The 16505-nt window shown below is 30.8% G+C and overlaps 1 protein-coding gene across 1 annotated transcript in view; it reads left to right on the top strand.

The window, feature by feature from the left end:
• Positions 1–16505, top strand: part of LOC119608740 — an 88303-nt gene that overhangs the window by 51566 nt on the left and 20232 nt on the right. The gene's annotated exons all lie outside the window — the stretch shown is intronic.

Below are 16505 nucleotides of genomic sequence, written 5' to 3'. Positions count from 1 at the left end.
CCATTTTAAAATTGTATTTTTATTTAGAAATTTTTGAAATTTTTTTCTAAAATTTCTCTTAGTATTATTGAACATATTTTAAAATTTCTGTTTTCATAATTTTTTTTTTTTTTTCGAAAATTTCCCTTTTTATTGAATATTTTGCAAAAAATTTCCTTTGTATGGACATTTTTCGAACAAAAATGCATGTTTAAGGAAAACTATTGGAAAATATCCATTTTTATAGATTTTTTTAATTCCGTTTTATTGAAAATTTTTCAAAAATTTCCCTTTTTTTGAAAAATTTTCAAACATTTTCTTTTTATTGATAATTTTCGAAAATTTGCCTTTTTATTGAAAATTTTTGAAATTTCCTTTTTGGAGTTTTTTTCAAATATTTGATTATTATTGAAGACTTTTCTCAAAAAATTTCGTTTTATAGAAAATTTTCGAAAATTTCCCTTTATATAAAATTAGTTTGATAATTTCCCTTTTTTAAAGATTTTTTCGAAAATCTCTTTTTTTATTGAATATTTTTCAAAACGTCCAATTTTATAGAAATTTTTGAAAATTTCCCTTTTTATTTTTTTGTCGAAATTTCCCTTTCGATGGAATATTTTAAGAAATTGTTCATTGCATTGACATTTTTCGAGAAAATCCTTATTTATTGACTTTTTTTCAAAAATGTTCTTTTGTATGTATAAGTTTTCGAAAATTTCCCTTTTATAAAGACTTTTAAAGAATGCATATTTAGATTTTTTTTTTTTCAAAATTTGCACTTTTATTGAACATTTTTCAAATATTTCCTTTTTTATACAAAATTTTAGAAATTTACTTTTTTCTGAAATTTTTCAAAATTTCCTTTTTTTACTTTTTCGAAAATTTCCCTTATTATAAAAAATTCTACGAAATAAATTTATATAAATTTCTTTCGAAAATTTCCCTTTTTATCAAACAATTTCTAAAACTTCCTTATTTATTAGACATTTATTTAAATTTTTTAAAATTTCCTTAAAAAAATTTTCCAAAAGATACATTTTTATATTAATTTTTTCGAAAATTTCACTTTTTATAGACTACTATTTTGCTTCAATATTAATTTCCCGTTTTTTTATTCCCTTATTATAGAATGTGTATCTAATAATTTTTCGAAAATTTGCTTTTCCATTTCCCCACACAAATTTTAAAAACTTTTCCCCTTTTAATGAAAATTTTGAAAAATGTCCTTTAAATTTCCTTTTTATTAAATATTTCTTGAAAATCTCCAAAAATTTCCCTTAACGAATTTTTTTTAAAAATGCATTTTTAAGAAAACTTTTTGAAAAAATCCATTTTTAAAAACTTTTTTTTGACAAAAGCATTTTTATAGAAAACTTTTCCTTTTATATAAATTCTTCGAAAATTTCCCTTTTTATTAAAAATTTTTCACAAATTTCCCTTTTTTTTAAAAATTTTTTGAAAATTTCCCTTTTTATTAAAATTTTTTCAAAAATTTCTGCTTTTATAAAATCTTTTCCAAATTTACCTTTTTATTAAAATTTTTTCTAAAATTTCCTTTTTTATAGAAAATTTCCTCATTTTGGAAAAATTTTATATTCTAGAGTAGGGTATTTTAAAGTCTGCTTTTTTCTTAAAACAATTATTTTCATTCATAGTTTATACTATATATCTCATGCTACAAACTTTAGTTTGATGCTCAAACAGCATGCTTATGCTCAGACGAATAATATCTTTGATTCTTAGAATTTATGACATCTATTGCTTAGATAAATTACAAAGTATAATTTTAGTTCGTTGACTATATGCAAGAATTAAAAAACACATACATACACATACATATTTATTTGATGTGACGAATTTAATGCAGATAAATATTTTTTATTTGTAAAATCACACTTTTTTGTTCTAAATTTAGAAAGGAAATAGCAAAGTTTTGAAAAGTAAATTATTATTTTTTTTTATTTTATTCATTATTTTTATTAACCATAAAACAAACCAAGTGTTTATTAATAAAAAAAGATATAAATGATGACTACCACAATGTAGAGTACTTTACTTTTATTTTTATAGGACTCTGATGAAAATTTACATTATTTCTTATCGTATCTTCACATCCGATATTTGCAATCATAAAAATATGTATGCCATTGTTATGAATAATAACACTTTTAAAGTAGTTGGGATTTTTATTAAAGAGATATCTTAAAGATAATTTTAATTGTCAAAGTGACTCACTAAGTTATTTCTAAGGAACAATATTGCAGAATTTTAATTACAAATTTATAGCCCTTAACTCATTGGAGGGTTAATGGTAAATATTAGATTTATGGTTACAATAGTAGTAATAGTCACGTAATTTGCATTTTGTTTAAATAATTTTTGATTTGCACGTGATTAATAGTTAAACATTATTTGCTAACTAAAGCATTCCGTTAGATCATGTTATATTTTGGACAACTAGCGAGTTTTTAGAGCAGACAAAAATAATTATTTAAATAATAACGTATATTCCAGTCTATCTATACTCTACTTGCAAATACCGAACTACTAGACTGTATACTGGACTATAGACTAGACTATAGACAAGACTATAGACTAGACTATAGACTAGACTATAGACTAGACTATAGACTAGACTATAGACTAGACTATAGACTAGACTATAGACTAGACTATAGACTAGACTATAGACTAGACTATAGACTAGACTATAGACTAGACTATAGACTAGACTATAGACTAGACTATAGACTAGACTATAGACTAGACTATAGACTAGACTATAGACTAGACTATAGACTAGACTAGACTATAGACTAGACTATAGACTAGACTATAGACTAGACTATAGACTAGACTATAGACTAGACTATAGACTAGACTATAGACTAGACTATAGACTATACTATAGACTAGACTATAGGCTAGACTATAGACTAGACTATAGACTAGACTATAGACTAGACTATAGACTAGACTATAGACTAGAATATAGACTAGACTATAGACTAGACTATAGACTAGACTATAGACTAGACTATAGACTAGACTATAGCCTAGACTATAGACTAGACTATAGACTAGACTAGACTAGACTATAGACTAGACTATAGACTAGACTATAGACTAGACTATAGACTAGACTATAGACTAGACTATAGACTAGACTATAGACTAGACTATAGACTAGACTATAGACTAGACTATAGGCTAGACTATAGACTAGACTATAGGCTAGACTATAGACTAGACTATAGCTAGACTATAGACTAGACTATAGGCTAGACTATAGACTAGACTATAGACTAGACTATAGACTAGACTATAGACTAGACTATAGACTAGACTATAGACTAGACTATAGACTAGACTATAGACTAGACTATAGACTAGACTATAGACTAGACTATAGACTACACTATAGACTACACTATAGACTACACTATAGACTACACTATAGACTACACTATAGACTACTATAGACTAGACTATAGACTAGACTATAGACTAGACTATAGACTAGATATAGACTCTATAGACTAGACTATAGACTATACTATAGACTAGACTATAGGCTAGACTATAGACTAGACTATAGACTAGACTATAGACTAGACTATAGACTAGACTATAGACTAGACTATAGACTAGACTATAGACTAGACTATAGACTAGACTATAGACTAAACTATAGACTAGACTATAGACTAGACTATAGACTAGACTATAGACTAGACTATAGACTAGACTATAGACTAGACTATAGACTAGACTATAGACTAGACTATAGACTAGACTATAGATAGACTATAGACTAGACTATAGACTAGACTATAGACTAGACTATAGACTAGACTATAGACTAGACTATAGACTAGACTATAGACTAGACTATAGACTAGACTATAGACTAGACTATAGACTAGACTATAGACTAGACTAGACTATAGACTAGACTATAGACTATAGACTAGACTATAGACTAGACTATAGACTAGACTATAGACTAGACTATAGACTAGACTATAGACTAGACTATAGACTAGACTATAGACTAGACTATAGACTAGACTATAGACTAGACTATAGACTAGACTATAGACTAGACTATAGACTAGACTATAGACTAGACTATAGACTAGACTATAGACTAGACTATAGACTAGACTATAGACTAGACTATAGACTAGACTATAGACTAGACTATAGACTAGACTATAGACTAGACTATAGACTAGACTATAGACTAGACTATAGACTAGACTATAGACTAGACTATAGACTAGACTATAGACTAGACTATAGACTAGACTATAGACTAGACTATAGACTAGACTATAGACTAGACTATAGACTAGACTATAGACTAGACTATAGACTAGACTATAGACTAGACTATAGACTAGACTATAGACTAGACTATAGACTAGACTATAGACTAGACTATAGACTAGACTATAGACTAGACTATAGACTAGACTATAGACTAGACTATAGACTAGACTATAGACTAGACTATAGACTAGACTATAGACTAGACTATAGACTAGACTATAGACTAGACTATAGACTAGACTAGACTAGACTATAGACTAGACTATAGACTAGACTATAGACTAGACTATAGACTAGACTATAGACTATAGACTAGACTATAGACTAGACTATAGACTAGACTATAGACTAGACTATAGACTAGACTATAGACTAGACTATAGACTAGACTATAGACTAGACTATAGACTAGACTATAGACTAGACTATAGACTAGACTATAGACTAGACTATAGACTAGACTATAGACTAGACTATAGACTAGACTATAGACTAGACTATAGACTAGACTATAGACTAACTATAGACTAGACTATAGACTAGACTATAGACTAGACTATAGACTAGACTATAGACTAGACTATAGACTAGACTATAGACTAGACTATAGACTAGACTATAGACTAGACTATAGACTAGACTATAGACTAGACTATAGACTAGACTATAGACTAGACTATAGACTCGACTATAGACTAGACTATAGACTAGACTATAGACTAGACTAAGACTAGACTATAGACTAGGACTATAGACTAGACTATAGACTAGGACTATAGACTAGACTATAGACTATGACTATAGACTAGACTATAGACTAGACTATAGACTAGACTATAGACTAGACTATAGACTAGACTATAGACTAGACTATAGATAGACTATAGACTAGACTAATAGACTAGACTATAGACTAGACTATAGACTAGACTATAGACTAGACTATAGACTAGACTATAGACTCGACTATAGACTAGACTATAGACTAGACTATAGACTAGACTATAGGACTAGACTATAGACTAGACTATAGACTAGACTATAGACTAGACTATAGACAGGACTATAGACTAGACTATAGACTAGACTATAGACTAGACTATAGACTAGACTATAGGACTAGACTATAGACTAGACTATAGACTAGACTATAGACTAGACTATAGACTAGACTATAGACTAGACTATAGACTAGACTATAGACTAGACTATAGACTAGACTATAGACTAGACTATAGGACTAGCTATAGACTAGGACTCGGACTAGACTAGACTATAGACTAAGATATAGACTAGACTATAGACTAGACTATAGACTAGACTATAGACTAGACTATAGACTAGACTATAGACTAGACTATAGACTAGACTATAGACTAGACTATAGACTAGACTATAGACTAGACTATAGACTAGACTATAGACTAGACTATAGACTAGACTATAGACTAGACTATAGACTAGACTATAGACTAGACTATAGACTAGACTATAGACTAGACTATAGACTAGACTATAGACTAGACTATAGACTAGCCTATAGACTAGACTATAGACTAGACTATAGACTAGACTATAGACTAGATAGACTAGACTATAGACTAGACTATAGACTAGACTATAGACTAGACTATAGACTAGACTATGACTCGACTATTGACTCGACTATTGACTCGACTATTGACTCGACTATTGACTCGACTATTGACTCGACTTTTGACTCGACTATAGACTAGACTATTGACTCGACTATTGACTCGACTATAGACTCGACTATAGACTCGACTATAGACTCGACAATAGACTCGACTATAGACTCGACAATAGACTAGACTATAGACTCGACTATAGACTCGACTATAGGCTCGACTATAGACTCGACTATAGACCAATAGCTATCGATATGTTATTTATATATTGATGACCTTTGAGAATTTATCTCATAAAACTGGATTACGCAGACAATGAAATAGAAGTGGCGTGGTTTGCCCCTTGCTCTTAAAGTTCTGAAATTCAAGGCCCTGTTTCGGTGTATCTTTCTTACAAACTTTTTAATAAAAGTTTTATATTCACTCATTTCTTTGGTGGTGGGGGCTTGAAAATAACAAACGAAAACAAAAAAATATTAAAAGTCATTGAATTTTTGTATTGTTTAGTAACATGTTGTACGTTGACATTAACCAAACAACGTATGAGCCACCAACCAACCAACCAGTCAACCCCAACAGCCAAACAGCCCAACAAAACAGGCAACTTAATCAAAGCAAAATAGTGGTAATTACAGTACGTTCAACTACATATTCCACACTAACAATTGACTAACTCACGGAGTGGCTCACCATAACACTCTTTCACCACTGTCATTATCATGTTATGATGGGACAATTTTTAGTTGTTTCTGTTTTTACAAAGAAACCTAAAAATTACCCCACAAGAATAAACCGAGAAAAATTATTATTGTCGTTGTTGTTGCTGTTTTTTTGTTTGTCTAAAATTAAACAAAGAAAATGTTACAAACATGTTTGACAATTGTCATTTTACTTCTTTCTACATAATATTTCTAAAGTATTTTTTTCCAGAATTCTAAAATTATTATTTTTATTGTTTGTTACCAACATGAATCATTTTAATTATACAATCCTACTAGTAAAACAACAATTTAAAAAGTTTAGAAAATCTACAAACAAAACAACATTTAAAAACAAGTAAGAAAGTATAGTCGGGCGTGGCCGACCATATGATACCCTACACCAGTTATGAATATTAAATGTGATTTATTTTTCATAATATCGCATTTATCTTCAATATTCCCTTGTTCCGATACATTTAAGCAATTTATGGATGAAAAACTAATTTTCTGAAAAAGGCTTTATATGGGGGCTAGGGGCAAATATGGACCAAGCCCGATAAAATTTTGTGAATATATTTATATTTACATAATATTTTATTGTGCTGAATTTCATCGCGATATTTGTGTTTATAAGTTAATTTGGGACATTCAAGTAATTTTCTGAAGGGGACTTTGTATGGGAGCTAGGGTCAAATGGGGCCCGATCTTTATGAAATTTGGCAGGGTTATCAAGACTTCTATAAAATTAGTTATGCCGTATTTTATCGATATATCTGTATATTTAACATAATTATGAGCTCAGAAGCCCTTTTCGGGGGGTTCTGTTCTATGGGGGCTAGGTGAAATAATGGACCGATTTTAACCATTTTCAATAGGCTTCGTCCTTGGGTCAAATAAAACGTGCGTGCCAAATTTCATCCAAATATCTTGAAAATTGCGACCTGTAGCTTGCGCACAAGGTTACATGGACAGCCAGCCAGCCAGCCAGCCAGACGGACGGACGGACGGACGGACATAGCTTAATCGACTCAGAAAACGATTCTAAGCCGATTGGTATACTTTAAGGTGGGTCTAGGACGAATATTTTTATATGTTACAAACATCAGCACAAATCCAATATACCCTCCCCACTAAAGTGGTGTAGGGTATAACAATTTTGCGGTACCTTATACTATTAAAACAGTTAGAATTTGAGACATTTTTTTTAAGATTTTGACGTGTTTTTGCAGCAACAATCAAGCGAGACAAAATGCCAACTACAACTTGAACTTGAAATCTATATTATTTTTATTTTCACATTTTTTTTAAACAACAATTAATAATAAATTTTTCAGTTTAAAAATATAGCAAAACCAGCTGAAATACAAAGCCCTCATAATTAAATGGTACGAAATTATTTAACATTGATTTGTAGACTGTTTTAATATTGTTGTTGGCGTGTTTTACGTTTTTTTTTTTTTTTTTTTTTTTTTTGCTGATCTGTTTTTTTAAACAAATTGTATTTAAACAATTATTTTTATTTATTTATAATTTTCTTGTTTAAAAAGCCACAAATAACACAATCTGAAAATTGTTTTGTATTTAAAGGTTAACAACAGATGTGGTAACAAACAAATTGTATTTTAATTTTAGTTATTTTTAAGAATAATATTTATTATTCTGTAGAGGTAATTATTAGGGGTATTCATAGGGGTTTTCCAATTTCCTATAAAGAAAAGAAAAATATAATTTTCTACAACGAAAAGACATTTCCAAGTCCCTTATTTTTAGTCTGCTAAGTTATTGCCCAAAATGTTTACATTGATGTTAAAGTTTTTCGTGTAAAATTTGATAATTCTAACTCTATTAGTTTCCAAGATAAACGAATTTTTGTATGTAATTCATATGAAGGTGCCACGCCCCTACTGCTAGTCCGCCCACTTTTTGTCTTAAATACTCATTTTGACACTAAAGTGGTTCCGACAAAATTTTAGGATTCAAACTATTATATTGTCTAAAATGTACTGAAATAATATTTTCTTTATATGGAAGGTACCCCGCCCACTGTAGCTATTCCGCCCATTTTGTCCACCAACTATTCTTAAGGATGTCAAGTTGACCGTAAAAATGTTAGAACACTAGCTGTTGATAGAAGATAGATAGATAGATAGATAGATAGATAGATAGATAGATAGATAGCTAGATTAGAATAGATAGATAGATAGATAGATAGATAGATAGATAGATAGATAGATAGATAGATAGATAGATAGATAGATAGATAGATAGATAGATAGATAGAGATAGATTAGATAGAATAGATAGATAGATAGATAGATAGATAGATAGATAGATAGATAGATAGATACGATAGATAGATAGATAGATAGATAGATAGATAGATAGATAGATAGATAGATAGATAGATAGATAGATAGATAGATAGATAGATAGATAGATAGATAGATAGATAGATAGATAGATAGATAGATAGATAGATAGATAGATAGATAGATAGATAGATAGATAGATAGATAGATAGATAGATAGATAGATAGATAGATAGATAGATGATAGATAGATAGATAGATAGATAGATAGATAGATAGATAGATAGATAGATAGATAGATAGATAGATAGATAGATAGATAGATAGATAGATAGATAGATAGATAGATAGATAGATAGATAGATAGATAGATAGATAGATAGATAGATAGATAGATAGATAGATAGATAGATAGATAGTAGATAGATAGATAGATAGATAGATAGATAGATAGATAGATAGATAGATAGATAGATAGATAGATAGATAGATAGATAGATCGATGGATAGATAGATAGATAGATAGATAGATAGATAGATAGATAGATAGATAGATAGATAGATAGATAGATAGATAGATAGATAGATAGATAGATAGATAGATAGATAGATAGATAGATAGATAGATAGATAGATAGATAGATAGATAGATAGATAGATAGATAGATAGATAGATAGATAGATAGAAGATAGATAGATAGATAGATAGATAGATAGATAGATAAGATAGATAGATATATAGATAGATAGATAGATAGATAGATAGATAGATAGATAGATAGATAGATAGTAGCTAGATAGATAGATAGATAGATAGATAGATAGATAGATAGATAGATAGATAGAAGATAGATAGATAGATAGATAGATAGATAGATAGATAGATAGATAGATAGATAGATAGATAGATAGATAGATAGATAGATAGATAAGATATATAGATAGATCTATTTCTAAATTTTGTCTTTCAGCCATAATAAATAATAAAAACATTTCAAGTTCTTAACCGTGAATTTAATGTCAAAGACATGACAGCAAAATAGCGGACAATGGCTTACACATGTATCACCTAACAGCACCTTCTCCACCCTAAAAATTTTTACTTCATTTACAAAAACAGACCACTTCACATTAAACTGCATTTAGCTTTCGAAAACCAATGTACATAAACAAAAGGATATCTACCCTTAAACGTCCGTACGAGTCTTATACAATCAATGTTGTTTTGAAAAAATTTCTATCCCTATACAACTCTCATGAAGTATTTGTTTTGTTTTTATTAAGCTTTTTTTTCATTTATAAATGCATCGATTATTTTGTTTTCCTTATTTGTTATTCTTTATGCTTTCTGTTTTCAAAGAAAGTGGGTGTGGATCCCCAAAAACACATGTTTTCTTGGTGGTGCAAAAGTTTGCATTTGAAATTCTTTGTTTTTAGAAGTACTAGGTAACACATGTTTCCTTGTGTTTTGTTGTAGCCGGTAACCGGCTAATTTTTTGCACATTGTTTAAATACCATAGACCGGTGGTAGACGTTTATGGAATCATATGGTTTGGGGTCATTGCAAACTTTTTAAGGGTTGTTTTATTTCTTTTCGTAATTTTGTTTATTTTCACCGGCTTTTGTGAGAGAAAGAAACGAGAGTTTCGAGCTAATACTCATTTATAATGTGGAACATGTGGATTGGATTGAGAGTGATAGAAAAAATTCAACTGGAAGGATACAGGGTGTTATGTAGAATTTATTTAGTGAATATTTTTGGTGGAGAAGATATAATTTTCTATAAAGAAAGAAAATTTCAATAAATTTTCTACAAAGAAAAATGGTTTCGGAAAATCTTCATAAAATACTTTTTCAAATTATAAAAATTTTCTATAAAAAAATTAAACTTTTCTAAAAAAAAGTAAACTTTTTTTGAATTATAGAAAATTCCTAAAATTTTCTATAAAAAAGAACTTTTCGAATAAAAAGAAAATTATTCATAAAATAAACAAAAATTTATAAAATAGTTTCAAAAGTTTTTTTATTGTTTAAAATTACATATTTATTTAATTATTTATTTTTTGTTTTATCCAAATTTAGGCCATTAATTTTAAACAAAAAAAAACCTACAACTTGTGAAAAGCAACACTTTTTGTTTAGTCTCTATACTCGTATAGTGAACAAGTGTAAAATCGTTGAAGCTTGACACCAAAAAAATTTGTTAACTTTTTTTATATATATTTTCAACACTCACTTGCCACAAAATGTTTATTATGCAACTATTGTTAAATATGAAAGAAAAAAAACCTAACAACACAATAATTTATCGCTAAAATGTACATTTTATTTTTACAAACAATTGTATTTTATCAGTCAAGTGGTGATGATCATTACAGTAGGAAAACACTTTTACTTCTAAATGTAAATGTACAAAAACAAAAAAAACTAACAATTGGATTTTAATGATTTTTTTTCGCTGTCAAAAAAAAACCATATAGACATGAAGTTTTAAAATATTAAAATATTTGAATATTTTCATGTTGTCGATCTCTTCTGCTTTTGTTGCCAATATCCATAAGTTTTGTAAAGAAAAAGTTTATTAAACTTTTTTCTTTATGTTGCAAACAAGGAAAATGTTGTTAATGTTCAGTTTGTTTCTTTGTTCTCCTTGTTTGTTTTATCTTCTTGTTTTTCCATTCCTAAACCAGTAATGTTTCATCTTAATTCCCTTAGGATATATGTATGTACATTTTTTTGGTCAATCTTTTATGCCAGTATGAAGACCGATTTTTCTTTGTTTTAAAAACAATAAGTGCATCATCGTTCAGTTTTATGTAAAGAAGAGGAAACTTAAAAGAAACAGTTGACTTTCTATGACCAATTGTTTAGTAATAATATGCACATAAAATTGCTTTTAAACTGGTAGATACAAAAAAAAGCTTTTGATGCAATTACTTCCTTTTAGATATACATATAAAATAGTACTTGTCGGCTATAAATGCGTTAAGGAAAGAAATACTTTTTTGTTACAAAACAAATACTAAATTGCCAAGATTTAGTAGATTGCCAAGTCCACTTTAAATGTAAATAAGCCACCAGCTGATCTGTCGGCTCCGACCTTAAGATCCATAACATCTTAGTCGCTTTAGCTTTTCTAAGATTGATAAGTTCAGCTCTAGTTCAGTTCCAGTTCAGTTCTAGTTCAGTTCTAGTTCAGTTCTAGTTCAGTTCTAGTTCAGTTCTAGTTCAGTTCTAGTTCAGTTCTAGTTCAGTTCTAGTTCAGTTCTAGTTCAGTTCTAGTTCAGTTCTAGTTCTTTAGTTCAGTTCTAGTTCAGTTCTAGTTCAGTTCTAGTTCATTCTAGTTCAGTTTCTAGTTCAGTTCTAGTTCAGTTCTAGTTCAGTTCTAGTTCAGTTCTAGTTCAGTTCTAGTTCAGTTCTAGTTCAGTTCTAGTTCAGTTCTAGTTCAGTTCTAGTTCAGTTCTAGTTCAGTTCTAGTTCAGTTCTAGTTCAGTTCTAGTTCAGTTCTAGTTCAGTTCTAGTTCAGTTCAGTTCAGTTCTAGTTCAGTTCTAGTTCAGTTCTAGTTCAGTTCTAGTTCAGTTCTAGTTCAGTTCTAGTTCAGTTCTAGTTCAGTTCTAGTTCAGTTCTAGTTCAGTTCTAGTTCAGTTCTAGTTCAGTTCTAGTTCAGTTCTAGTTCAGTTCTAGTTCAGTTCTAGTTCAGTCTAGTTCAGTTCTAGTTCAGTTCTAGTTCAGTCTAGTTCAGTTTCTGTTCAGTTCTAGTTCAGTTCTAGTTCAGTTCTAGTTCAGTTCTAGTTCAGTTCTAGTTCAGTTCTAGTTCAGTTCTAGTTCAGTTCTAGTTCAGTTCTAGTTCAGTTCTAGTTCAGTTCTAGTTCAGTTCTAGTTCAGTTCTAGTTCAGTTCTAGTTCAGTTATAGTTCAGTTCTAGTTCAGTTCTAGTTCAGTTCTAGTTCAGTTCTAGTTCAGTTCTAGTTCAGTTCTGAGTTCAGTTCTAGTCAGTTCTAGTTCAGTTCTAGTCAGTTCTAGTTCAGTCTAGTTCAGTTCTAGTTCAGTTCTAGTTCAGTTCTAGTTCAGTTCTAGTTCAGTTCTAGTCAGTTCTAGTTCAGTTCTAGTTCAGTTCTAGTTCAGTTCTAGTTCAGTTCTAGTTCAGTTCTAGTTCAGTTCTAGTTCAGTTCTAGTTCAGTTCTAGTTCAGTCTAGTTCAGTTCTAGTTCAGTTCTAGTTCAGTTCTAGTTCAGTTCTAGTTCAGTTCTAGTTCAGTTCTAGTTCAGTTCTAGTTCAGTTCTAGTTCAGTTCTAGTTCAGTTCTAGTTCAGTTCTAGTTCAGTTCTAGTTCAGTTCTAGTTCAGTTCTAGTTCAGTACTAGTTCAGTTCTAGTTCAGTTCTAGTTCAGTTCTAGTTCAGTTCTAGTTTAGTTCTAGTTCAGTTCTAGTTCAGTTCCAGTTCAGTTCTAGTTCAGTTCTAGTTCAGTTCTAGTCCAGTTCTAGTTCAGTTCTAGTTCAGTTCTAGTTCAGTTCTAGTTCAGTTCTAGTTCAGTTCTAGTTCAGTTCTAGTTCAGTTCTAGTTCAGTTCTAGTTCAGTTCTAGTTCAGTTCTAGTTCAGTTCTAGTTCAGTTCTAGTTCAGTTCTAGTTCAGTTCTAGTTCAGTTCTAGTTCAGTTCTAGTTCAGTTCTAGTTCAGTTCTAGTTCAGTTCTAGTTCAGTTCTAGTTCAGTTCTAGTTCAGTTCTAGTTCAGTTCTAGTTCAGTTCTAGTTCAGTTCTAGTTCAGTTCTAGTTCAGTTCTAGTTCAGTTCTAGTTCAGTTCTAGTTCAGTTCTAGTTCAGTTCTAGTTCAGTTCTAGTTCAGTTCTAGTTCAGTTCTAGTTCAGTTCTAGTTCAGTTCTAGTTCAGTTCTAGTTCAGTTCTAGTTCAGTTCTAGTTCAGTTCTAGTTCAGTTCTAGTTCAGTTCTAGTTCAGTTCTAGTTCATTCAGTTCTAGTTCAGTTCTAGTTCAGTTCTAGTTCAGTTCTAGTTCAGTTCTAGTTCAGTTCTAGTTCAGTTCTAGTTCAGTTCTAGTTCAGTTCTAGTTCAGTTCTAGTTCAGTTCTAGTTCAGTTCTAGTTCAGTTCTAGTTCAGTTCTAGTTCAGTTCTAGTTCAGTTCTAGTTCAGTTCTAGTTCAGTTCTAGTTCAGTTCTAGTTCAGTTCTAGTTCAGTTCTAGTTCAGTTCTAGTTCAGTTCTAGTTCAGTTCTAGTTCAGTTCTAGTTCAGTTCTAGTTCAGTTCTAGTTCAGTTCTAGTTCAGTTCTAGTTCAGTTCTAGTTCAGTTCTAGTTCAGTTCTAGTTCAGTTCTAGTTCAGTTCTAGTTCAGTTCTAGTTCAGTTCTAGTTCAGTTCTAGTTCAGTTCTAGTTCAGTTCTAGTTCAGTTCTAGTTCAGTTCTAGTTCAGTTCTAGTTCAGTTCTAGTTCAGTTCTAGTTCAGTTTCTAGTTCAGTTCTAGTTCAGTTCTAGTTCAGTTCTAGTTCAGTTCTAGTTCAGTTCTAGTTCAGTTCTAGTTCAGTTCTAGTTCAGTTCTAGTTCAGTTCTAGTTCAGTTCTAGTTCAGTTCTAGTTCAGTTCTAGTTCAGTTCTAGTTCAGTTCTAGTTCAGTTCTAGTTCAGTTCTAGTTCAGTTCTAGTTCAGTTCTAGTTCAGTTCTAGTTCAGTTCTAGTTCAGTTCTAGTTCAGTTCTAGTTCAGTTCTAGTTCAGTTCTAGTTCAGTTCTAGTTCAGTTCTAGTTCAGTTCTAGTTCAGTTCTAGTTCAGTTCTAGTTCAGTTCTAGTTCAGTTCTAGTTCAGTTCTAGTTCAGTTCTAGTTCAGTTCTAGTTCAGTTCTAGTTCAGTTCTAGTTCAGTTCTAGTTCAGTTCTAGTTCAGTTCTAGTTCAGTTCTAGTTCAGTTCTAGTTCAGTTCTAGTTCAGTTCTAGTTCAGTTCTAGTTCATTCTAGTTCAGTTCTAGTTCTAGTTCAGTTCTAGTTCAGTTCTAGTTCAGTTCTAGTTCAGTTCTAGTTCAGTTCTAGTTCAGTTCTAGTTCAGTTCTAGTTCAGTTCTAGTTCAGTTCTAGTTCAGTTCTAGTTCAGTTCTAGTTCAGTTCTAGTTCAGTTCTAGTTCAGTTCTAGTTCAGTTCTAGTTCAGTTCTAGTTCAGTTCTAGTTCAGTTCTAGTTCAGTTCTAGTTCAGTTCTAGTTCAGTTCTAGTTCAGTTCTAGTTCAGTTCTAGTTCAGTTCTAGTTCAGTTCTAGTTCAGTTCTAGTTCAGTTCTAGTTCAGTTCTAGTTCAGTTCTAGTTGAGTTCTAGTTCAGTTCTAGTTCAGTTCTAGTTCAGTTCTAGTTGAGTTCTAGTTCAGTCTTAGTTCAGTTCTAGTTCAGTTCTAGTTGAGTTCTAGTTGAGTTCTAGTTCAGTTCTAGTTCAGTTCTAGTTCAGTTCTAGTTCAGTTCTAGTTCAGTTCTAGTTCAGTTCTAGTTCAGTTCTAGTTCAGTTCTAGTTCAGTTCTAGTTCAGTTCTAGTTCAGTTCTAGTTCAGTTTAGTTCAGTTCTAGTTCAGTTCTAGTTCAGTTCTAGTTCAGTTCTAGTTCAGTTCTAGTTCAGTTCTAGTTCAGTTCTAGTTCAGTTCTAGTTCTAGTTCAGTTCTAGTTCAGTTCTAGTTCAGTTCTAGTTCAGTTCTAGTTCAGTTCTAGTTCAGTTCTAGTTCAGTTCTAGTTCAGTTCTAGTTCAGTTCTAGTTCAGTTCTAGTTCAGTTCTAGTTCAGTTCTAGTTCAGTTCTAGTTCAGTTCTAGTTCAGTTCTAGTTCAGTTCTAGTTCAGTTCTAGTTCAGTTCTAGTTCAGTTCTAGTTCAGTTCTAGTTCAGTTCTAGTTCAGTTCTAGTTGAGTTCTAGTTCAGTTCTAGTTCAGTTCTAGTTCAGTTCTAGTTGAGTTCTAGTTCAGTCTTAGTTCAGTTCTAGTTCAGTTCTAGTTGAGTTCTAGTTGAGTTCTAGTTCAGTTCTAGTTCAGTTCTAGTTCAGTTCTAGTTCAGTTCTAGTTCAGTTCTAGTTCAGTTCTAGTTCAGTTCTAGTTCAGTTCTAGTTCAGTTCTAGTTCAGTTCTAGTTCAGTTCTAGTTCAGTTCTAGTTCAGTTCTAGTTCAGTTCTAGTTCAGTTCTAGTTCAGTTCTAGTTCAGTTCTAGTTCAGTTCTAGTTCAGTTCTAGTTCAGTTCTAGTTCAGTTCTAGTTCAGTTCTAGTTCAGTTCTAGTTCAGTTCTAGTTCAGTTCTAGTTCAGTTCTAGTTCAGTTCTAGTTCAGTTCTAGTTCAGTTCTAGTTGAGTTCTAGTTGAGTTCTAGTTCAGTTCTAGTTCAGTTCTAGTTCAGTTCTAGTTGAGTTCTAGTTCAGTCTTAGTTCAGTTCTAGTTCAGTTCTAGTTGAGTTCTAGTTCAGTTCTAGTTCAGTTCTAGTTCAGTTCTAGTTCAGTTCTAGTTCAGTTCTAGTTCAGTTCTAGTTCAGTTCTAGTTCAGTTCTAGTTCAGTTCTAGTTCAGTTCTAGTTCAGTTCTAGTTCAGTTCTA

The sequence above is a fragment of the Lucilia sericata genome, unplaced genomic scaffold, assembly GCF_015586225.1.
Source record: "Lucilia sericata isolate MDLA Ls3-8-SP2 unplaced genomic scaffold, ASM1558622v1 Contig000878F_arrow, whole genome shotgun sequence".
Lineage (NCBI taxonomy): Eukaryota > Metazoa > Arthropoda > Insecta > Diptera > Calliphoridae > Lucilia > Lucilia sericata.
The sequence above is the reverse complement of the archived record's forward strand: the minus strand, read 5'-3'. Positions and strand labels throughout refer to the sequence as shown.